Source organism: Acomys minous (genome assembly GCF_964271855.1).
Source record: "Acomys minous genome assembly, chromosome: 12".
NCBI classification, from domain to species: Eukaryota; Metazoa; Chordata; class Mammalia; order Rodentia; family Muridae; genus Acomys; species Acomys minous.
In genome coordinates, this window is record NC_140493.1 from 58,838,526 (window position 1) to 58,861,871 (window position 23,346).

Sequence of the window (23,346 nt, forward strand, 5' to 3'; positions counted from 1 at the left end):
GTCAGCTCCCACTCCGAGTGGCCACTGGCAGCTGGAAATTTGATTTAGGGCCCAGTTGAGTGTTAAGGCCCATTGTTCCGTGAACAAAAGACAATGGCCCAGGCTGCTCTTTCTTCTCAAGCAACTCTCGATTTTATGCTACTAGAACGTTCCCTCATTTTCCATTCATTTACTTTCTCTGAAGAACACTCAGTAATTAAGGACAAAAATAAACACCCCACTGTTTTGGTTTGGGTGGTTTTATACCCCCCTGTGTGTGTGGGGTGGGGTGGGGGAGTGCTGGGGAGCGAATCCAAGCTTTGCTAAATATTAAGTATGAACCTCAACCTCCAAACTACACCCCAGCCAGGAAATTCCTAAACTGTCAAGACTTTAGTCCCACTTTATAACTAAAAGTTACATTTATTTTTATTTATTTATTTATTTATTTATTTATTGGTTTTCCGAGACAAGGTTTCTCTGTGTAGCCTTGGCTGTCCTGGACTTACTTTGTAGACCAGGCTGGCCTTGAACTCACAGCGATCCGCCTGCCTCTGCCTCCCGAGTGCTGGGATTAAAGGCGTGCGCCACCATGCCCGGCTTTTTTTTTTTTTTAATCTATTCATTCTTCTTAAATTATATCCAACTGTTTTGTTTTTCTATTTGTTATCGTTTTAGTAGTAGTGGTGATAGTAGCAACAGTGTGTGGGCAAGTGTGGCCTACTGTGGACTTCTGTAAGGAAATGAGAGGACAGCTTTTGTGAGGCAGTTTCTCTCTACCTTGTTTTTTTTGTTTGTGTTTTTGTTTTTTTCTCGAGACAAGGTTTCTCTGTGTACCCTTGGCTGTCCTGGACTCGCTTTGTAGACCAGGCTGGCCTGGAACTAACAGTGATCCACTTGCCTCTGCCTCCTGAGTGCTGGGATTAAAGGTGCACACCACCACGCCTGGCTCTACCTTGTTTTTGAGGCAAGGTCTGTGTGACGGTTTACATGAGATGCACCACCACCAGAGTTTGGATATTTGAATATTTGCTCCCCAGTTCATGGCTGTTTGGGAGTCTTATTGCTGGAGGAAGTGTGTCACTAAGGGCAGACCGTGAGGCCCTAAAGACCTGCTGTTTCCTGTTCACTCTCCCTGCTTCCTGTTTGTGTTTTGAGACAAGAGTGCTCAGTTGCTCCTGCTGCCTTGCCTGGTGTTTGCTGCCACACTTCCCTCATGTGAGATGATGGGGACAAACATCTATCTCTCTGAGACAGTAAGTTCCAATAAAACCTTCCATCTGTACGTTGCCTTGTCACGGTGTTTTATCACAGCAATAGAAAAGTAACAGAAATTGGTACCAGGGGGTGGGCTATTGCTGTAAAAAACTGACTCACTCTTTCTTTTCTTCCTTCTTTTTCCTTTTTCTTTCTTTCTTTCTTTCTTTTTCTTTTTCTTTTTTTTTCTTTATTTTCAGAAAGTGGAAGACATGAAACTTTGGTCTGGAAAAAGTGGTTGAATGTTGTAAGCAGAGCTTAAAGGTCCCTCCCGGTAGGAACTTGAAGGACAGTAGAGCTGGGAGCAATGTAGACTGGGGAGGCCCAGCTCAAGAGGTGTCAATGGGGAAAAATGCCAGCAGCTAGGAAGCACAGACATTTCTTGCGCTGTCTTGGCAAAGAATGTGGCTTCTTTCTGCCTGTGTCCTGAGACCTTGCCTGAGGCTAGATTGCAAAGAAATGGGTTAATTTCTTTGGCAGAAGATATTTCAAGACAGCCTAATATTGGCTCTGCTGTGTTGTAAGTAGGAATCACTATTATGCAGGTCTACAAAGAAAAAGAACTGGCACAGAAAGAAATACAAACTATATAGTTTGAGGAGAAAAAAGCACCAGGAAATTTAATATTGCAGCTGCGATTTGTGCTGAAAGAGAGAGAGAAATAAAAGATTAGTCAGTTCTGTAGTAGACTCAAGCCATGGTTCTCAGCTTTTCCAGTGTTGGACCCTTTAATACAGTTCCTCATGTTATATACCCTCCAACCATAAAATCATTTTCATTGATACTTCATAACTGCAACTTTGCTTTTGTATTTGTTTTTGTTTTTTGAGACAGAGTTTCTCCATGTAGCCTTGGCTGCCCTGGAACTCACTCTGTAGACAGGGCTGGCCCTCAAACTCGGATCCACCTGTCTCTGCCTCCTCTGGAGTGCTGGAATTAAAGGTGTACACCACCACTGCCTGGCTTTTGCTAGTTATAAATCATAATGTAAAAATGTTTGGAAATAGAGGTTTGACAATGGGGTCATGACCCACCCACAGGTTGAGAACCACTGGAATAAAGGGCACCGTACTCTCAAGGCAGGACCACACCCAGCTAAGCTTCCAACCAGAGAAAAGACCTAAGGAACTGTCTGCCCCTAGAAAACAACAAGCTGCTGCAGATGTCATTCTAAGGGCCAAGTTGGCCCAAGTTGCCTTCTGAAGTGTTGTCTGTGTGTGGCCCTGGCTTTAGAGTCCTGAAGGATACACAAGTAAAGGATTGTGGGCTCTTCCTCCAGGGTTTCAGAGAGTCGTCTGAGGCCAGAGAAGGTGTGGCAGGCGTGCCTGCATGGAGTTCCCTGAGAAGTCACTATGTGAGGCTTTGGAGGGGAAGCCTGGCTTGCCCGCTGCAGCGAGACCTCAAGATTCTGGGGTTGCCAGAGCCGTTGGGTGTCTCCCAAGAAGAGCTGCACCATAGCAAGTGGAACCACTCCGTCTTAGCTCCTGTTCTGTGAGGAGGCACCATGACCAAGGTAACTTATAAGAGAAAGCTTTTATCTGGGGACTTGGCAGGAGTGTGGCAGCAGGCAGGCACTGTGCTAACGAAGCCACAGAAAGCCTATATCTCGTTAGCAAGTTGCAAAAAGAGGAGACGGGAAGGGGAGGGAGAGGAGAGGAGAGAGGGAGGGAGAGATACACAGAGACACAGACACAGAGATTGAGACTAAAGCCCACTCCCAGTGACACTTTTCTCTCTTCTCTCTTCTCTCTTCTCTCCCCCCCCCTCTCTCTCATTGCACTGTAGGCAGCAATCTGGAAGAGTGGAGCCATGGAGATACAGGGATCTGCCTTGTAGAGATGGTCTTGCTTTGTTCCACTGTTTCCTCACTATGCCCTTGGTTTGGTTTGGTTTGGTTTTTGTTTTTTCGAGACAAGGTTTCTCTGTGTAGCCCTGGCTGTCCTGGAGCTCACTCTGTAGACCCGGCTGGCCTCGAACGCACAGCAATCCACCTGCCTCTGCCTCCACAGTGCTGACTATGCACTTATTCTTTCCTTGAGTCTCTAGCAAGAGTTTGGACTTTTAAACAGTGTTGAAATTGAAAAGCTATGAGGACTTTTAAGTTGGACTAAATAAATTTCTTGCATTATGATATACCCAGGAGTCTATGGGGGGCCGAGTGTGGAATGTGGGGGTTTGAATGATAAATGCCCCACACAGTCTAACATTTAAATACTTAGTCCTCAGTTGGTGGCCCTATTCGGGGAGGCTCAGGAGATGTGGGCTTATGGAGGAAGTGTATGGGTTTTGAACACTTAGACATGTCATTTCCAGTTTGTTCTGTTTCATCTTGCTGTTGGAGACATGAGCCCTTAGCTGTTCCTGGTGCTCTGCCTAGGGCTGGCTACCATGATGCCAAGCTACAGTGGTGATGGCCATGGGTGTCTCTCTAGAACACCATAAACCAAAAGAAGCCATTCCTTCTGTGAGCTGCCTTGACCATGATGTCTTGTCACAAAACCAGAATGGAACCAGAACGATCTCTCTTGCTGTTTCCCAGGCACTGGAGAGATCCTCTATGCCGGCAGTTGGTGAGCTTCTGAGCTGCTCTCATGTTGTTGCCTCCCAGCCTTGTGTAGGAGTGCTGTTCCAGATGTGTACTTGCACATCTGGCTTTTTACATGGGTTCCAGGGACCAAACTCAACAGATTAATCCTGCTGTCCCCTTCACCTGCTCAGCCATCTCACTAGCACCTTGTTTTGTTTTCTGGGATACGGTCCCACACTGTAACCCAGACTGATCTGGAACTCACTAGGTAGCTCTGGCTGTCCCCAGATCACAGCCTTTGGATCCCAAGTACTGGGAATATGTGAACTATATGTGCAGCAAAACCTCCTCCCCCCTTCCCCAAAATGAGTAGCGATTTCCTTATAGAAGAGGAGGAGGAGACAATGAAATGGTCACTCAAGGGTTAAAAGCATCCTGATTTGAATATGGACAAGCAAAGAAATATAAGTTCTTTATCCATTAGTGTGTACTTAAAATACTGCTAAATTCTTTTTTGAAACATGAGATGAATACATCATGATTATGGAAGCATATTGTCCAAGAGTCCCTTGGTCAAACCTGCTCTCAATGCAAACATTCCCTCCAGGTAAGGTCTAGTGACAGAGCAGCTGTGTGCTGCATGGGACAGTCCATGTCACTGTCGGCAACCATTAGCAAGTCCTTAGAGATCATGCACAACTCTGCACTGAGTGTTCTGGGGAACTGAAAAGGAAAATCAAGTATGAGGTGGACGAGAGAGAAGAACTGGAAGTTGATACCGTCACACTTGATTGAATGCATCATTAAATTCTCAAAGTTATACAGTGGAATGCCCTAAGTAAAATCCCTTGTTCATAGAGGTCAGACGATAATTGTTACATCAGGCAAGATAGCCAAAGGCCCAAAGAAAGGCACAAACCAAGCCCAGTGGAAACCCAGGAAGTACCGAATTGCCCGTATGGCTAAGATCTCACTGACCTTACCTCGGTCCGTCGCTGTCATTTCTCATTGGCCTGCTGGAGCTTGACACTCCATGACCAGAAGTGATCCAAGCAGTCAATATAGCTGAAGAGCTTGCCTGGACTTGGCTCTGCATGCCTTCTGGAAGTGGTTCACTGTGTGGCTCAGGCTGGTCCTAAGTTTAGCATCTCTGACTCAGGATCCTCCGCCATCAGCCACCCCAAGTGCTGGGGATCGCAGGCCACATCGGATGATTCCAGAACAGAATCCGATGCTCTCCATTTGACCAGGTGGTGTTGAGCAGACAGTACAACATTATATTTGTTTTTGCCTTTGTGAAATGAGTAAAAGATGAACTATGTGACATGCTTACTGAAGAATTAATAACTAGATATTTAACATAGTTTCTAATACCTCTGTCTTAGTTAGGGTCTCTATAGCTGTGAAGAGACACCATGACCATAGCAACTCTTATAAAGAAAAACATTTAATTGGGGCTGGCTTACAGTTTCAGAGGTTTAGTGTATGATTTAGTTCATTATTATTATTTAGTTTATTATTATCACGGCGGGAAGCATGGCGGCGCGCAGGCAGACATGGTGCTGGAGAAGCCAAGAGTTCTACATCTTGATCGGCAGGCAGCAGAAGGAGACTGTGTGCCACACTTAGGTGTAGCTTGAACATATATGACCTCAAAGCCCGCCTCCACAGTGACACACTTCCTCAAACAAGGTCACACCCACTCCAACATGGCTTTACCTCCTCATAGTGCCACTCCCTTTGGGCCACGCATTTAAATACAGGAGTCGCTGTATTTGGGGACCATCCATATTCAAACCCCAACCTCAGACAGTGTCTTATGTACACACACACACACACACACACACACACACACACACTTTAGATTTGGGTCTTTCATGACTCTGCCTCCTCCAGTTCCCAGTTTTTACCTCAGTGTCTCTAGTAACTGAGATTACAGGTTGTACCCAATTACATTTTCCATGTTTATTCTTATTACCATTCTTTGTTGTTGTTTTTGTTTATTGAGATGTTTCTCTGCATAGCTTGTCATCTGAGAACTTGCTTTGTACACCGGGCTCAGATGAAAAGATCTGCCTGCCACTGCCTCCAAAGTGCTGAAATCAAAGACTTGTGCTTTTTATTATTTCTAGTAAAACATTGCTTTCTTTTCTTAAAAAAAAAACAAGTATTTTAAGTGTGTAAATGTTTTGCTTGCATGTGTGTGTGTGCGTTCTGTACATGCCTGTAGAGGAATGCTAATTCAGAACATGGCTGCTCTGGCAAGAGATCACATCCAAAGACCTTCTAGGTCTGTGTGATCTGGCTGGAATACAAACACGCCTTTAATCCAGGAGACAGAGGCAAACAGATCTGAGTTCAAGGCCAGCCTGGTATGGAGCAAGTATCAGTAAAGAAAAGCTTAGGTCCAGACGTGGTGGTACACGCCTTTAATCCCAAACAATGAAGGAAAAGTTAGTTTGTAGAAGGAAGCACCCACGTTTGAAAGTGATGCCTAATTGAGTGGTGGAAAAGGTGACAAATCAGAGAAGACTTAGCAGAATAGGATTCGCCCAACTCTCAGAAAAAGAGAGAGAAAAGGGAAGCTACTTAAGAGGCAGTTCACCAGGGCAGTAATAGAGAGATGGGTTGCAGAGATAAAACTCAGGTGAAGATGGAATGAGCCAGAGAGTGAGAAGGAGCCAGAAGATTAGAGCAGATTGCTGAGTTCGTTTGAGGCCAAACAGAACAATTCCGGGCCAAGAGAGAAGCCAGATTGAACAAGTCAGCTGGGAAAGGAGTTTGAGCCTGAACAGCTGAGTTGAACCTGCAGCCCAGAGTTCAAAAAGAACAAGTAAGGGTGAGCTTATCAAGCAGTGGGTCTCAGAGGCTAAAAACATTCTAGGCCTAGGTTAGACTGTACAGAGGCTAGAAGCTTCCGGGACTAGGCCCTGGGCTGGCAGGAGGAGGCAGCGAGCCTCCTAGACAGCAACTGAGGCAGGAGAGTAGAAGTTACTTTTACACATGCCTGGTGCCCATGGAGCCCAGAAGAGGGCATTGGTTCCGTTGGCACTAGAATTACACATTGGCTGTGAGCTGCCATGTGAGTGTTAGGGCATTGAACCCAAGGCCTCTGCAGGAGCAGTGAGCCTGAACCTCCAAGCCGTATCTCCAGCCCCTGAAGCATGTGTTGGACGCCTGACAACTGGAGTTACAGGCCATGGTGAGCCGCCATGTGGATGCTGGGAACTGAATCCCGGTGTTTTGAGTCTGAGTTTCATGGAGCCCAGGCTGGCCTCAGATTCAATCCTGACCTCTAATCTCCACTCCCCAAATGCTGGAATTACAGGTGTGTGCTACCACGCCCGTTTTATAGACTTGTGATAAACACATCCAGGGCTAGGCGAATCCCAGGTAAATCTTCTACCAGCTGACATCTGCCTTCAGCCCCTCAGGGGTTGGTGGGTGCTATTTTGTTTGTGTGTGAGTACCAGAGGACAGCCTGGGAGGGGCCCTGAGATTCGACACAGGTTCCCAGCCTTGGTAGCAGGTTCCTCTAGGAGCTCAGCCATTGGCCTTGATACCATTAGTGGCAATAATTTAGGCAGCAGAATTAGTTCATGAGGGCTAGACTGCTTATTGAAAACAATAGAGCAAATCACAAGTCAAACAGAGTCAGTTTCAGAGCTGCTGTTTTCTAAAGCCCCCACCGCAATGTTAGGCTAGCTCAGGCAACTGTCTTGAGATAAGAGAGCTACAAACCTACCTGACCCTGTATGGTACAACCCAACAAACAACACACTGCCCTCACACAATGCCTGGCAGCAGGGTGAAAACAGAAAGAAATTTCCAAGGGTTTCCAAACTTCCAAAGAGCACAGGGAGTCATAGCATCAAACTTATGGGTCATGTAAGTTGCATTTAATTTATAAAACGAATCATCATTGTGGCCTCTGACGTAGATTTCTAAATCAGCCCTCTTAAATCAACAGTGAGTAATCTGTTGTTTCTTGAAGTAGCAGAGGACGTCAGACCACTGCTTATGACTCGCTTATCACAGAAACCATCCAGGTCACTCAGGAAAGTTACCTACATCCAAATAACACACACACAGCCACTGGGAAAAAATAGGACATCTTTAACTCTCCATGCTTGGAGTTGAAACTGGGCCCTAGCCCCCTTTATCTGACATGCATGTAGATGTGCACTTGGCTGATGGCTGGTGCTGGGATGCAGGGCACTTCTAGGCTAGAATGCCATGTGACCCTATTGATCTGGCCCTACATTTTGTAGAAATAAATACGTAATAAAAATATTCCCTAGCCAGGTACATTGGCATACGCCATTAATCCCAGCACTTGGGTTGGGGGCGGGCAGGGGCATGTGGATCTCTGAGTTCGAAGCCAGCCTGGTCTACAAAGCAAGTTCCACAGAAAAATCCTGTCTCGAAAAACAAAAACAAAAACAAAACAAAAAAAAAATAACAACAACAACAAAAAAAAGAATTCCCAGGGCTGGAGAGATAGCTCAGTGGTTAAGAGCACTGTCTGCTCTTCCAAAGGACCTGGCTTCAACCCCTAGCATCCACATGGCAGCTCACAACTGTTTCCAGGTGATCTGACACTCTCACACTAATGCACATAAAAATTAAAAAAAAAAAAAAAGATTGAAAAAAGTGTTCCTTAGCCATTGTGAAATAACCCAAGAATTGTATTTACACAACAAAGGGATATTCTTTTTTACAGGTTCATTCCAGAAGGAGCAGTATATAATCTGAACTTTGTACTTGACAAAGTAATTTTTAACAACCTTTACTATTAAAGTACTATTATCTGTGGCATATGTGTGTACATACATGTGTGTATATGTGGAGATCAGAAGACAGCTTGGAGTCAGTTTTAAATGTTCTCTCTCTCTGTTCTGTTCTCTCTCTCTCCCTTCCTCTTTACCACACTCAGTCTCAGGTCACCCACACTGGCTTTGATCTCCCTCTGTAGTGGAGGATGACCCTGAACTCCAAATTTTCCTGTTATTAACTTCCAGGCACTGAGATTGCACACACAATGCTATGCCTGTCTATTAAAGATTTTGTTTGTTTGATTGGCTTTTTTTTTTAATTTTATTTTTTACAGTACTGAGGATCCAACCTGGGGCTTGTACACACTAAACAATATTTTTCCTCTAAGCTGCACACACTGACCTTATGATGTTTCAAAATGTAAATGTTTTGTTCAAATGGATACTCTAGTAATTTCCTTTAGTAATAAAAAAGTTTCATTAACCTCCACTCCCTCCATCAACAGGGCCTTGCTCTACAGTCCAGGCTGGCCTTGACTTCTGAGACTGTCCTGACTTATATTGCTATAACAAATATTTCAAGTTGGAGGGGGTAGGATCTTATGAAGATACTCTTGCTGTGAGATCTCCTGACAGAATAAGGCGGCCTCAAAAACCAGAGGGGTGGGGGAACTGAATTTGTGCCTTTAGAAGGAACTCATTTTCTTCACAGTGGCATTCGTCTACTCTACCCAATGACTTAATCATCTCTCCTTAGGCCCCGCCTCCTAATACCAAGTACATCAGGGCTTAAGCATTCAAACCAAGTTCTCATTAACTAAGTTGTTTTTTCCTCAATTACTATTGACTATACACAATTTTTATCAGAGGTCAGCGATTTCAGGCTTACCTATTTATGAGTGACTTACTTTTATCTATTCCATCTTTTCAATCTATTGGTCCAAAAGCAAGTATGTTTGAGTCAATGGATCAGAATGATCTAAGTGTAAATGTAATTATGATTTTAATCTTGGGGCTCTCTAGTTAATAATATTTTCACTGGCACTGCCCGTGGATTTGTGTATGAGTAACCCTGACTTGGCAAAATAACCCAAACCCCAAAACCTCAAACATAATTAAATATGCTGTTCTCATTAGATAGCTATCTTTGTCTTCCTTCTCCTCTGTGCTGTCTGTTCCAATGTAGCACAATTTTCAAGTTTCTGTTGTGTTCATTAAAAGGTAACATTCTTGCAGTTTGACTACACATGGCTTCAGAGTTTCAATTAACGTTGCCGAACGGCAGTCTAGTACCCTACCACCCGGAGAGGTCAACATTACCCACTTGACCTCAGCTGTTCCTCTCCTGAACCTTGGAGACGTCCTGCCCTCCTACTCCACTGAAACTGGACAACGTAAAGTCTCAAACAACTGCACAGACCCTTTCGCCACTAATGACTGTATTTGGCTCTCAAATGTTCTTCCTGTCAAAACTCAGGGGTTTTTCTCTCCCCACCCACCTTTTGGGGTATTTTCTAAAAAAGAAATAACTCTCAAGATTGTCTTTCCCAGCACATGCCTCTAATCCCAGCATTCACGAGGCAGAGGCAGGTGGATCTCTGTGAGTTCCAGGTCAGCCTAATCTACAAGTGAGTTCCAGGACAGCCAATGTTACGAAGAGAAAAGAAAACAGATTATCTTTCTCAATGCCTCTGTGATAAGAACACAAACAACATGAGGTTGGAGTCTATGAACATGACTCCGTTCGCTAACACTCAGGTCCCCTTCCATCCTGTTTTCAGGGCTATGACAACTCGTTCCATATTGGAGTGAACACCCTGCTCTTTTTTATTGTTTCTTCTTTCTTTTGTTTTTGTTTTTGTTGTTTTGTTTTGTTTTTTTGAGACAGGGTTTCTCTGTTTTAGTCCTGGATGTCTTGGACTCGCTTTGTTTTTGTTTTTTGTTTTTGTTTTTTGTTTTTGGTGTTTGGTTTTCCTAGGCAGGGTTTCTCTCTGTAGCCCTGGCTGTCCTAGACTCGCTTTGTAGACCAGGCTGGCCTCGAACTTAGAGATCCACCTGCCTCTGCCTCTCCTGGGATCGCAGGCGTGCATAACCACAGCTTGGCGCTCATAGAACTTTTTATTCTCCTTTGCAACCGTGCCTCTGGAGTAGAACCAGAGTGGCAAATCACTTCTCCAGTCCATTTCTGTTCTTTTCATCTGCTTCCTTTGCCGGCACACCGGCTCCCAGAACCCTGCTTCCCTGGCACATAGGCCCTAGGGTTCGCTCTCAGCTAGTTCCTAGGAGCCTTCTTCTCAGTTGGTTGCAGTTATCTCTTCCTTCTACTTAGTTCCTTGCAGCATTTACCTTGCTACCTGCCAACAAGTTGGTTTTATGAGCGATCCATTTCTTTTGCTGGGGGCAGGGCGGGGCAGTGGGTTAGAGCCTCCTCGGGAAGCTGCTGTGTTCTGAATGGATCAGAACTTACCCAAAGTGCAAGAGGCTGAGCATGGTGGCTCATAACTTCAAATCCCAGCACTCTAGAGGTTAAGCCAAGATTGACACGAGTTCAAGGCCAGCATGGGCTACACGTTAAGTTCCTGCCTCAAAAAAGGAAAGGGGGGGGGGGAGGGAGGGACAGAGAGGAAGGAGGAGAGAAAGAGAAAGCTAAGACTTGGCAAGAAAAATAGGGAGAAACAAACTCAGGAGCTGAGCCCAGAGCTCCCAACCTGTCCCTAGTACTTTCCACCTCTGAGATACTGTGGCCTACCAGATCCGCATGGGCTCTTTCCTCCTTTCCGCTTTGATGATTTATTAGCCGGTGTGCCTCTTACAAGATGGAGTGAGTGAATGTGAAGCGAGAAGGGTTCCTGGTCTCACTTGCACGGATCTTAACTTTGGAGGGGCATCACAAACAGGGCACGAGCCTGTAATCTCAACCCCCTGAAGCCGAGGCAGGCAATTTGCTAAACTGGAGGTCAGCCAGCCTAAACCACAGGGTAAGTGCCCCGTCTGCCCATCCCTCCCCTTCATTTATATGGAGTCTGGGGTTGCAAAGCTTTAGGAGGGGAGGACTGACAGTTAGTGCTAAAATGGCCTTTGCTTTGTTTTGCTTTTTCCAGGCTGTAGCTCAGGATGTCCAGGAACCAGGTTGGCCTCGACCTCAAGAGAGCCAACCACCAGCTTCTGCCTCCCGAGTGCTGGGATTAAAGGCATGGACCACCACAGTCAGCTAGAAAAAGGCTTTTTAAATGTGGGGTGCTGGGGGGGGGGGCTACAAAGGTCATCTTGAGTTGGTAATAAAAGTTTATTAAAGAATAGAAACAAGCCAGGTGTGGCGGCGCATGCCTTTAGTACCAGCACCTGGGAGGCAGGGCCAGGCATAACTTGAGTTCAAGGCAAACCTGATCTATAGAGATGAGCTCCAAGACAGCAAAAGCTGCAGAGAAACCCTCTCCCGAGAAACAAAAAAATAACAATTTTTCAAATGGCTGCAAAGGGAAATACAGGGGGTTAAAGCGATATGCCTTAAAGGCATGTAGCTTTAGCAACACTGGCCCCGCTTTAATAGGGCTGGGTCTGACTGCATCAACCGTCTTTGAAAATGAAGACAAAGAAAAACCACACTTAAAAAAAAAATTCTACTGCACCATACTGCAACACGCGAACGCTGAGGCGCATTCCTGCGCGATCAATGCCTCTGTGCCCACAGTGGACTGGCCCTTGCTGGCCCGGGGGACCTCGTTTTCATTAAGGAGCTCCACATTCCGCGGAGAGGCGGGAACCTCTCCCTCGGAATCCAGTCCCCGGGCGTAGTCCACAGTTCTCACACAACCTAATGAGCAGCACGGAGAAAGCCCAGCGATGGCGCCCACCCCGCCTCTCCTGAAATACAGGTGTCGCTAAGCCGAGAACCCAGGACAGTCCCCCCAAGGATGCGGTCAGCATAGACCAACCGCGGGCTCACAAAGCGGATCGCTCGCGGCTAGCTTGGAGCGCAGGCGCCGCGAGGGCGAGGGCCACGGCGCGCTCCCACGGCCCCGCCTACGAGTCTACCAGCCCGCTGGGGAGCGGCGGGCCGCGCGAGGGCGGGAAGCGACCGGCCGGCTAGCACCTGCAGGGCCCAGCGGTCCCGCCCTTCGGTCCCCTAACTGCGCAAGGCCATCCTTCCTCTTCCGCCCCTCCCACATTCCCCCGGCGGCGGATGGCCCCACCCCTCTCTCGCGCGGCAGACCGGCCGCCTGTGACGTCGACAGGCCACGCCCCCGGACTATAAATACTGGCGTCTCCGGTGCCGCCTTCCCACACTCTCTGGCTTAACTCTCGGCCGCGGTGTTTCCGTCTCTTTCCCCCCCGCCCGGTTGTCGCCTGCTCTGATCTTCTCATCCTTCTCGCTCTGCTGCTCTGCGGTGTGACGAGGCTGAATCCTCTCCCCCACCCAGTTCGCGCCTTTCTTTTTCTCGCGCCGCTCCATTTCTCCAGTTCGGCTGCCGCCGCCACTGCTGCTCAGCTGGTGTCGGTGCCGCGCATTTCCCCCCACGTCGTCCCCGCAGCCTATGGCCCAGGCCGCCTTGGGTATTTCTGCTCAAGGTAACCACATCCCTCTTTAAAAATTCCGCCGAAAAAGAGAAGACGCTTTACCCGACTCTTTGGGCCGTTATCTCACGTGAGTACCGACCGGGCTTAGGGGGCGCGGGGAGGAGGGTCGTGCGCTTTCGGCTGGGCCACGCCGCCCTCGCTGTCCCCGCAGTGCCCCGCAGCCGGCGGCCTCGAACATGGCGGCCGGCGGCGTGTGTGGCGGCTGCCGGTGGCCCCGGCGGCGGCGGCGGCGGCGGCGGCGGCGGGCGCCTCGCGACCCTGGGCGGCAGCCGGCAGTCGCGGTTGGGCGAGGGGGCGTGTGCGCGTGGGGCCGCGCTCGGTGGGGAGGGGGGATTGGCAGGCTGGCGGGGGTCGCCGTCCCCTCCGGGCGGCATGCGGCCCCCACCCCACTCCCGTGGTGCATTGCTGTTTCCGGGGAGGGGGCCCCGGCGGCAGCCCTGAGGGGCAGGGGTCCCGCCGCCCCTCTCCCGGTCTCAGTGTCTGCCGAGGGGGACTGTGGTGTGGAGTGGCCTGGCGGTGCGACGGGCTGCGGCGGCCGGGGCGCCGGGTTATGAATGGAGCTGGGCGGGCCGCGAGCCGGCATCTGGTGACAGCTGGGGAGGAGGCTGGATTCTTGCGGGCGGGGGAAGGGGTGCGGAGTGCGCGGTCCCCCTCTGGCGGAGGAAAGTTGACCTCACTCGGGGCCCGGCGGCGGGGAAGCCCCGGTGTCAAGTAGCGAGCCGGGTAGGCCTTTGGCCCCTTCTGGAAACCTCGGCGCTGCTGCCCCGCCCCTGCGGCTCTCCTGATTGGGCCAAGTCGCTTTCACTTAGCCTAGTCACCTCCTGAAGCCTGGAGATTAGTCACCATGGCTTCGTTTTCTGGTCGCCGCTGTGTTCGCGGGGCAGAAAGAGGGCGAAGGGTAGGTTGATGCGGCTCATCGGGTACTGTGTTCGCTGCCAGCAGTTAGTGGTGGCGGAACGTGTTTTAACAGTATCACGTATCTTGAACGTGTGTTACTGGTTAAGAAACGAAGCGGTCAGGGACGCCGTTTATAGCCTCAGGATGTTTGAAGGGATTGAACTCAATTTTGTGTTGGATTTGTTACGTCGATCTTGCCCTGTTGTGTTTTACCATTAATATATGCTCAGTCTGGGTGAGAGTTGATTAACTCCCTGACTCAGGAAAGGATTATGTGGACTGTGAACTAGCCTGGCAGAAATAGGTCTGACGGGAAGCATGCTTGTACAGCCAATAAGCCTTGAGGAGTTCACATTAAGTAGTAAGAAAACTAGCCGGGCGTGGCGGTGCAGGCCTTTAATCCTAGCGCTCTGGAGGCAGAAGCAGGCTGATCGTTGAATTCAAAGCTAGCCTGGTCTACAAAGCGAGTCCAGGACAGCCAAGGATACACAGAAACCCTGTCTCAAAACACACACAAGTATTAGAAAACATGTCTAAATAAAACTGTATATAATAAAGATAAATCGAATAACCGATTCATTTCTCTTTCAAGGTTTTAGTATGAGCCCATAAGAAGTCAGAGTGGTGCCTCCAACTTAGATCCCCAGCTAACATCTGTACTTACCTTCCAGCCATCTTACTAGTTCTGCATAACAGACTTCAGAATGTTTCATAGCTTCAACTTTAGTTGATTTCCTAAAATACAGCTCCACGCTCTGATATATTTTTTTTTAATTGGCCTTACTTTGGTAAGGTTTTTTGCTGTTGTTGTTGCTGGTTTGTTATAGGGCCCCCACTTTGTAGATCAGACTGAATTGCTGATTTACCTCCCACCTCAGCCTGGTGCTGGGATTACAGGCTTACTTGCAAGTTTGGCTTCTGTTTAGTACATTCTAACAAATAAGTGGTGCTCGGGGTCGTACACCTCTAATTCCAGCAAGCTTTTGAAGCCAACCTTGGCTACATACAAGCAAAATCCTGCCTCCAAAGAGGAGAGAAACAGCTTTATAATCTAAGTCTCTATCAAGATATAGAGCATTGCCAACACCCTGAAAGGTTCTCTTGACAGTTCATGACAGTTCTTTCAGAGGCCCTTCTGGGTTTTTTTGTTTTTTGGGCAGGCTTATTTATTTATTTTTAATCAAAGTGCATTTTGTGTAAAAAGCTTTTTATTTAGTATATTGTAGACTTTTATTTAGCACATTTTTGTAGGTTCTTGAGTAGTCCATTGTGTGAATATATATGCTTGATTTAAAAAACCCTTTCAGAGCAAGGTGCAAGTCTTTAATCCCAGCACTTAGGAGGCAGGGGCAGGCTGATCTCTAGGCCAGATTGGTCTATAGGACAGCCACATAAACACAGTGAGACCCTGTCTTGAAAAAATAAAGTAAATTAATAGAAACAAGCCCTTTTCCAGGTGCTTGTGGCCCAAACTTTTCATCCCAGTATTCGGGAGACAGGCAGCTCCATGAGTTCTAGGACAGCTAGGGCTACACAGAGAAACCCTGTCTACCTGACTACAACATACCCTTTTTTGGAAAAGTTGGAAAGACAGTAACTTTTTTCTCCCCAAGACAGGGTTTCTCTGTGTAGTCCTGACTGTCCAGGACTCACTTTGTAGACCAGGCTAGTTTCAATTTTGGGGAATGTTCAGGCCTTTTTTTTTGAGGAATGTCAAGATGGAGCTGCATTTGTAGTTGCTCAAATGCTTGTCTAGACTCTCAGGCCCTGGGTTTGGTTTCCCAGCACCCTATAAGCCAGGTGAGGTGCACGCCTGTAATCCTAACATTCATTTGTAATGGTGGAGGCAGGAGGATTTCATTGTTTTCTTTTGCCGCAGAAGAGTTCCAGGGCTAGTCTAAGGCTACATGGTTTTTCATTTTAGCCCATCCCCACCTCCTCCTCAGTTTACAGGAATCATCTAAATGAAAGTGTTTTTCATTCTTACTCTTTGTAGTTTTTGTTGTTGTTTTGTTTTGTTTTTGGCTTTTGGAGACAGGATTTCTCTATATGGCCTTGACTGTCCTGGACTTTCTGTTTGTAGACCAACCTGGCCTCGAACTCACACAGAGATCCACCTGCCTCCGCTGCTGGGATTAAAGGTGTGCACCACCATGCCTGGCTTCTTTTTGAGTTTTTTGAGACAGTCATTGTAGATCAGGCTGGCTCTTGTCTTTTGAGTGATGAAATTAAAGGTATGAGCCGCCATTGTCTGGCTAGTAATGTGGTGGAGTTTTTCTTGTTGTTTTTGGTTTTGATTTTTCAAGATGAGGTCTCTGCAGCCTTGGCTGTCCTGGACTCACTTTGTAGACCAGGCTGGCCTCAAACTCAGTAATCCACCTGCCTCTGCCTCCCCCTCCCGAGTGCTGGGATTAAAGGCATGCCCCTCCACACCTGGCTTCAGTAGTGTTTTTTAGAACTGAATTTCATCTGCATTTCACTAGCCCTTTATGCTTTCTTTTTGCAGATAATTTGCATTTATTCTGTATATAAATATCCATCTTTGTGGACCACTTTAATAGTATCTATTAAAATGTCTTTAAAATGAGGGCACCTAAGCCTAGCTTGGTGGTGCACACCTTTACTCCCAGTACTTGGGAGGCAGGCCGTTTTAGGCCACCCTGGTCCACAAAGTGAGTAAGGACAGCCAAGGCTACATGGAGAAACCCTGTTTGGAAACACACACACCCCATGCCCCCCAGTGTCTGTTTAAGATATCACTGCAGAACATCAGCGAATGTCCTCAGTGTTTGACAGCATTGTTCTTGGGTTGCCATAAGCAGCAACATAGCTGTGAATAAAATAGGAAAAAAATGTCATGGGCAGTTAAGAGTACTGTCTGCTCTTCCAAAGGTCCTGGGTTCAATTCCTAGCAACCACATGGTGGCTCACAACCATCTATAATGTGATTTAATGCCCTCTTCTGGCTTGCAGGCACACATGTAAGCAGAGCTCGGTATACATAATATATAAATCTCTAAAAAAATAATGTCTCATCCAGGATAAGTGTTGCAGGTTGTTTTGAGGAAGCACTTTCATGACCCAGATGAGCTTTCGTTCGATTCTTTATGTAGGTGAGGTTGGCCCTCAACTACTGATCCTTTTACCTTTTCCTCTCAAGTGCTGGGGATAACAGCTCTGCACCACACATTGTCTGTAAATGGGATATGAGTTCTTATCCTCAGAAACCTTGAATGTTTTTAGGCGTGATCAGTTTTCCTCACTGGGTAGGACACTTTATTTTTGTTCAGAGTTACCTGATTTATTTGTTTCTGGTGATACTAAAATGAAGTAGGTCTAGAGGAGTTAGATAATAAGAAAACGTATAAACTTTCCGAGGGCTTTTCAAATTACTTTCCTTTTTGAGACAGGGTCTCATGTCTCCTAAGCTGGGCTTAGGCTCTTATCTCTGATAAAGGATGACCTGGAACTCCTGCTTCCTGGCCCGTTTGCTGGGATCACATGTATATACTATTATGTCTAACTTAATTTATTGTAGTAGAAATTTGTAGCAAAGGATAATTTGAACTTGGCCTAGATTATTCCATGTACTCCTAAGATTATGCTAGAACATTATGCATTTAAAAATTATTTTTGTCATTAAGTTAGAACCTAGCTGTGTAACCTAGGCTGGTCATGAACTTAAAGTAGTCATCCTGTTTAGCCTCCTGAGTGTGGAGATTACAAGTATATGGTACTACAAACAGCTGGAATGTCACTAATAGAATAGTATTAAATAAACAAAAATGTATTAAGTCATTTAAATTAACCCATTCAAAGTACAACCTAATTTTTAAATAGAACTTTAACTATTTTAACTTTAAGTTAAAATAGAACTTTCCATTTGTTTTTATTTCTTCAGGGCGAACTTTCTGACCGAGTGTACAACTACCCAGAAGGCCTAGGAGAAGTGCTGTATAGAGAGCAGTTCGACTTCAACGCTGAGCCGCCTTGGGAACCTAGCTGATGATAGGGGGGTTCCATCTCCTAACTTGTCCATGTAAGTACCCTGACATCTGAGGGGGCTCAGTGAAATTAAAGTGTTGCTCCAGCGCTCTCAGGATTTGGAATTCTGTCTACCTCTTCAGTTCCTTAGGAAGTTAAGTTAAAGATTAGTTACAGTCATGACTGGTAAGGTATGCCTTGTTTACCACGAATAGAATCACTTATAGCTTTGACTTGAATGCATACTAAACAGTACTGTATTTAGTGTATTGATATTTTTGGGGGGTCTGGAGAGAAGGCTCAGATTTGAGAATACTTGCTTTTCTTGTACAGGACCCCAGTTTGGTTCTCAGCACCCGTGTTAGGTTATTACCAGCTGCCTATAACTTGAGACAATCCGGCTTCCTGGTGCCTGATAGAGTGCATGTTCTCATAATACAAAGATACACATACATACTTCCACATGAGTAAAAATAAAATCTTTTTTAAAAACTGTACTAGTCCAGGTTTCTCTGGAGAGTGGAGTTTGACTTTAGGATGTAATTTCCCATATTCAGTCATTTACTTAGTAGGTGCAAGTATTGGCTGAATCAGAAGAGTTAGGCTTTTTAAATAGACTCCAAGGCTTCCTCCATGTTACATATGTGCTGCATAGGGTTAATATGCCCCAACATCAAAGACTTAAAAAAAATCTGTGTCTGTGTGTGTGTGTGTGTGCGCGTGCGCGCGCGCGCGCGCACGTGTATTGTGAGGGGACAGCTTGTAGGACTTAGTGCTCTCTACCATGTGGGTTCCAGGGATCAGATACAGATGTTCAGGCTTGCCAGCAAGTGCTGTTGCTTGTGGAGCCATCTTGCCAGTCCCCCTGAAAAGCAAAAGATTCTGCTGCCACTCTCCTTGGGAAAGCTATACCTTAGAGCATAAGTATGGAAGCAATTTTGTAGTTCATGGTTTCCTAGTAGTGGACATCTTGCCAGTCAAATCTTTTGTTTTTTTAAAAAAGAGTTTTTATATTTCTCTCATGAGATTGTTTCATCTACTAAATTTGTAGAAACCGGTGGTTTGAAAGATAATGCCAGACGTTCCCAGCATGCTACATTTTAGATCGTCAAGGATAATTTTTAGCTACTTGATATCCTATGCCTGGATTATTTTAAGACTGCAAAATGTAATTTCTCAGTAAACTGGTTTGAGTTTGAGTGGCCCATCTACTTATTTACTTATTATTTTTTAAAGAACAGATTCTCTCACTGTAACCTTGGCTGGCCTAGAACTATATAGGCCAGGCTGGGTTCACGCATAGAGACGCACCTCCTCTGCTTCCAGAGCGCTATATATATTCCCAGCTGGTCTTTACATGTAACCCAGTTCTGGGACAGTGGAGATGAGGTTCCTGAGGCTCCCTGGCCAGCCAGGCTAGCCTAACTGATAAGCTTCAGGTTCAGGGAGAGGTTCTGTTTGGAAATGTGGACAGTTCCTCAGTAATGGCATTTGAAATTTACCTCTGGCCTCTATGTACACACATGACCTGCACATAAAACAGTACATTGTAAAAACTATACATTTCATCTCTAGGTTTCATGGAGTTAAAATTTGGGTTTTGAAACTTAAATAGCTTTCACATGGATAGAAACAGCAGCACTAGGAGTATCCCAGATAGGGGCAGTTTTCAAGTTACTCCTTTGCAGTGTAGTCATTTTAAGAAGAGAAATCAGCCTGTCATGGTGGCGCACACAGGAGGCAGAGGCAGGCGGATCGTTGTGAGTTCGAGGCCAAGCCTGGTCTACAAAGTGAGTCCAGGACAGCCAGGGCTACACAGAAAAGAGAGAGGGGTGGGGTGGGGTAGGGGGAAATCATGTCATGTCAGGTGGTAGATGCCTTTCTAACATTGGGAGAGGCAGAGGCAGTGCAACTCTTGAGTCAGAGACCAGCCTGCTCTACAGAGCTATTTACAGAACAGCCATGGCTGTTTAGAAACCCTGTCTGGAAAAAACATGGAGAGACTGGAGACTGCGCTCAGGAAAACTGAGAGATCAAAGTGGTGTTTCTTTTTGGTTCGTTTGTTTGTGAGAGACAGGGTTTCTCTGTGTAACAGCCCTGGCTGTCCTGGACTTGTTTTGCCAGCTTCTCTGCCTCCTGAGTACTGGGATTAAAGGCTACTTTGTCTTTACTTAGTGTGTACTTGGTGTTAATGTTTTTGAGTTTTACTGTTGAAATACTATGATTATAGGGAGCTAACTCGGATCTTTTGTAGAGTGCTACATAATATCTATCATGTATTACATGATTGTTTTTAATAAAAAGTATAGTACCTCAGCAGGTGGCAGCCTGTGATCCTATCAGGCAGGTGGATCACTGTGAGTTCAAGACCAGCCTGATCTACAAAGTGAGTCCAGGACAGTCAGGGCTACACAGAGAAACCCTGTCTCAAAAAACAAAACAAAACAAAACAAAAACAAAAACAAAACAAGCAAAAAAAAGCCCTATATTTGAGCTGTGTCTAGTACTTCATTAGGATGTTTGAGTATCAGGATGAGTTTTCTTTTTCTCCCTCTCCCTGGCCTTTTTCTTTTCTTTTTTGTTTGTTTTGTTTTTTAAAGACAGAGTCTTACTATTGTAACCAAAGCTTACCTGGAAATCACTACAATCCTGCTTTAGCCCCTTAAACGTTGGAATTTTGCTTTGGGCTAAGGTTTTGAATCAACCATTAATTTTGAGCTGGTTCATTCCATTAAGTCTGAAAACTAGATGTCTCACACAATGTTAATTTCTCCCAGCCCTTCCACTCATTCATTTTTGAGACAAGGTTTTACTCTACAACAGACTGTCCTGAAACTTACTGTAGCCACGACCAGTCTCAGACTTTGGGGTCCAATACTCAGAGTAGCTGGGATCAAGCAAGCCCAGAGGCATTAGCACTAACCGTCATATTATCTGTAGCCTTGGATTTTCATAAATAATATTTAGTCGTACCTTGCTTCAGCTTCTATAATCTACAAAGAAAATTTCTTTAAAACACAACTTGAGTAAGTAGGTTATGGTTGGATTGCATTCTTGGACAGGGGCAAATATTCTACTAGGAGGGACCAAAAAGTTAGAAAGTATTATGGACCAATTTGCCTTACCTTTTGTTTTTAAATAAGTATGTTAAGTTTTATGTGCCTGCATGCATGTGTATAAGGATGTCTGATGCCCTCTAAGTGGAGTTACAGACAGTTGTGAGCCTCTGTGTGGGTGCTGGGAATTGAACCCAGGTCCTCTGGAAGAGCTGAGCTATCTCTCTAGTCCCTTGTTTTGCTTTCTGAAAACAAGATCCTCAAACATTCATCTTTAAAACATTTTTAAAAATTATATTTGAGTGTACACATGTCCATAGTGTGTGTAGGTCAGAAGACTTGCTAGAGTTGGTCTTCTCCTTTTGCCATGTGGGTCCCAGCTGACAGGCTTGGTGCAGTCAGTTGTCTTTGCCCTCTGAGCTATCTGTACCACAAAAACAGTCTAGGTGGTTAAGGCTGATTTTGAACTCCTGTCCCTCTTCCTCAGCCCAGTGCTGGAATTACAGGCATGCCTCTCACCATCTAACACTCTGTGGTGTTTAGAAGAGTTAAGTGGTTCTCAGATTCAGCACAGAGGAGGAGAGTTGGGATGAAAGAACTCACGATGACTGTTTTTATCCATCTGATCTTGTTTTAGGGTTTCTCTTTGGGGATCCCCCTGCTTACCTTTACCATGAATATAGTATTTTGAGAGATTAAGCACTGATTATATAAACGTAGCCTTTTGTTAGGAAAAGGTTTGAAACTGTAAATTCTATGAATTTACCAATAATGTTGTTGTTGTTATTATTATCAATGATACCTGCCACTAGTGATGCAAGCCTGATGGCCTGGGTTCAGTCCTTGGAAGCCATAGAAGATGGAGGAAACACACTGACTCTACAGAGTCATCCTCTGACCACTGCATGCCGGCAGTGGGCTATGCACACAGTAGTGATGAATAGATAAAACAAGAATGTGCGTTTTCCTTTTACACTCTTTATTTTTGTTTTTGAGATAGCGTGTGTATGTGGTTCTGGCTGTCCTGTGTAGAGCAGTCTGGCCTCAAACTACAGGGAATACACCTGCTTATGCCTCTTCTACTGGGGTTAAAGATGTGCCATCTTATCTAGCTCACCACTCAGCAGGTTAGTGTCCCGTGTGCCAGCTATAAAGTAGCACACATCCAAACAGAAGCTCAACATCTGTAAGTGTAATATGGCTGTAAAATTCCTTTATTTCATTACGTCATTGAGGTATTTTAGTATTTGGTGCTTGGAAGATGGCTCAGCGGTTTAGAGCCCATATTGTTCTTTCAGAGTACCCAGTCTCAGTTTCTAGACAGCCTCTGTGGCTGGCGGCTTATAGTCAGCCATATAGTTCCGGCTCTAGGGCATCCCAGTGCCCTTTTCTAGCCATGCTTCCATACACAGACAGACACATGCAGTTTAAAACAAATCCAACAGGGCTCATAGGGACGTGAGGGCGTCTGGAGATATTGCAGGGAATCCAAATTTAATGTTGTAACCATGTCAGGTGGTTTTTACAACAGCCTGTATCTCCAGCTCAAGGGGATCCAGTGCCCCCTTCTGGCTCCCATAGGCATATGCACGCGTGTGTGGCCAATACAAGCATAGACACATACTTCCAATATTTTATTTATAACTTCATGGTGGTGTTTTTTTTTTTCTTTTCTTTTTTCTAGGCACAGTGAATAGCTGTTTGGGGGGGGGGGGCGCACTTTTATTAGCTTTCCAGCCTCTGTTGAGACAAGCCTTGCCCTGTACATAGTAAGTACTCTATGCAGGTTGTTTTTGGTCCATTAATCACAGAAGTACTGTTATCTTTACTACCGATTTGGAGCATTTCAGCCACCACTACTAGTATGCAGCTTCCTGGTGCTGTCCTCCTCCTGAAGGTCCTTATAATGCCAGTCATCCTTTAGAAGGGTTTTATGCTTCTATAGTAGTTTTTAGTCAGTTACTTCCAAAGTTATCTTATGCGGTAAGTAACATTTTTCTTTTGTAGATGGAATGCAGAGAGGCGCTTAGACACTCTTGGTTTTGGTGGCTGTTTTTTTGTTGTTGTTTTTTGTTCTGTTCTTTTTTTTTTTGGTGGTTTTGTCTTTGTCTTGATTTTCGACACAGGGATTCTCTGTGTGGCTTTGGCTGTCCTGGACCAAGGCTGGCTTCAAACTCACAGCAATCCCCCTACCCCTGCCTCTGTGAGATTACAGGCGTGCACCACCACACCCTGCTCACTCTAAGAATTTTTAAAGCTGAATGCTGAGCCATCCAATGCTTATGTGAAATAA

General features: G+C 45.8%; 1 protein-coding gene across 3 annotated transcripts in view; it reads left to right on the forward strand.

The window, feature by feature from the left end:
- Positions 1 to 12,794: 12,794 nt before the first annotated feature.
- Positions 12,795 to 23,346, forward strand: part of AZIN1 (antizyme inhibitor 1) — a 30,137-nt gene continuing 19,585 nt past the window's right edge. For all 3 annotated transcript variants that reach the window (XM_084748721.1, XM_084748720.1, XM_084748722.1), the window contains exons 1-2: positions 12,795 to 13,183; positions 17,915 to 18,052. The gene's annotated coding sequence lies outside the window, so the exon portion shown is untranslated. The remainder of the gene's footprint in view (positions 13,184 to 17,914; positions 18,053 to 23,346) is intronic.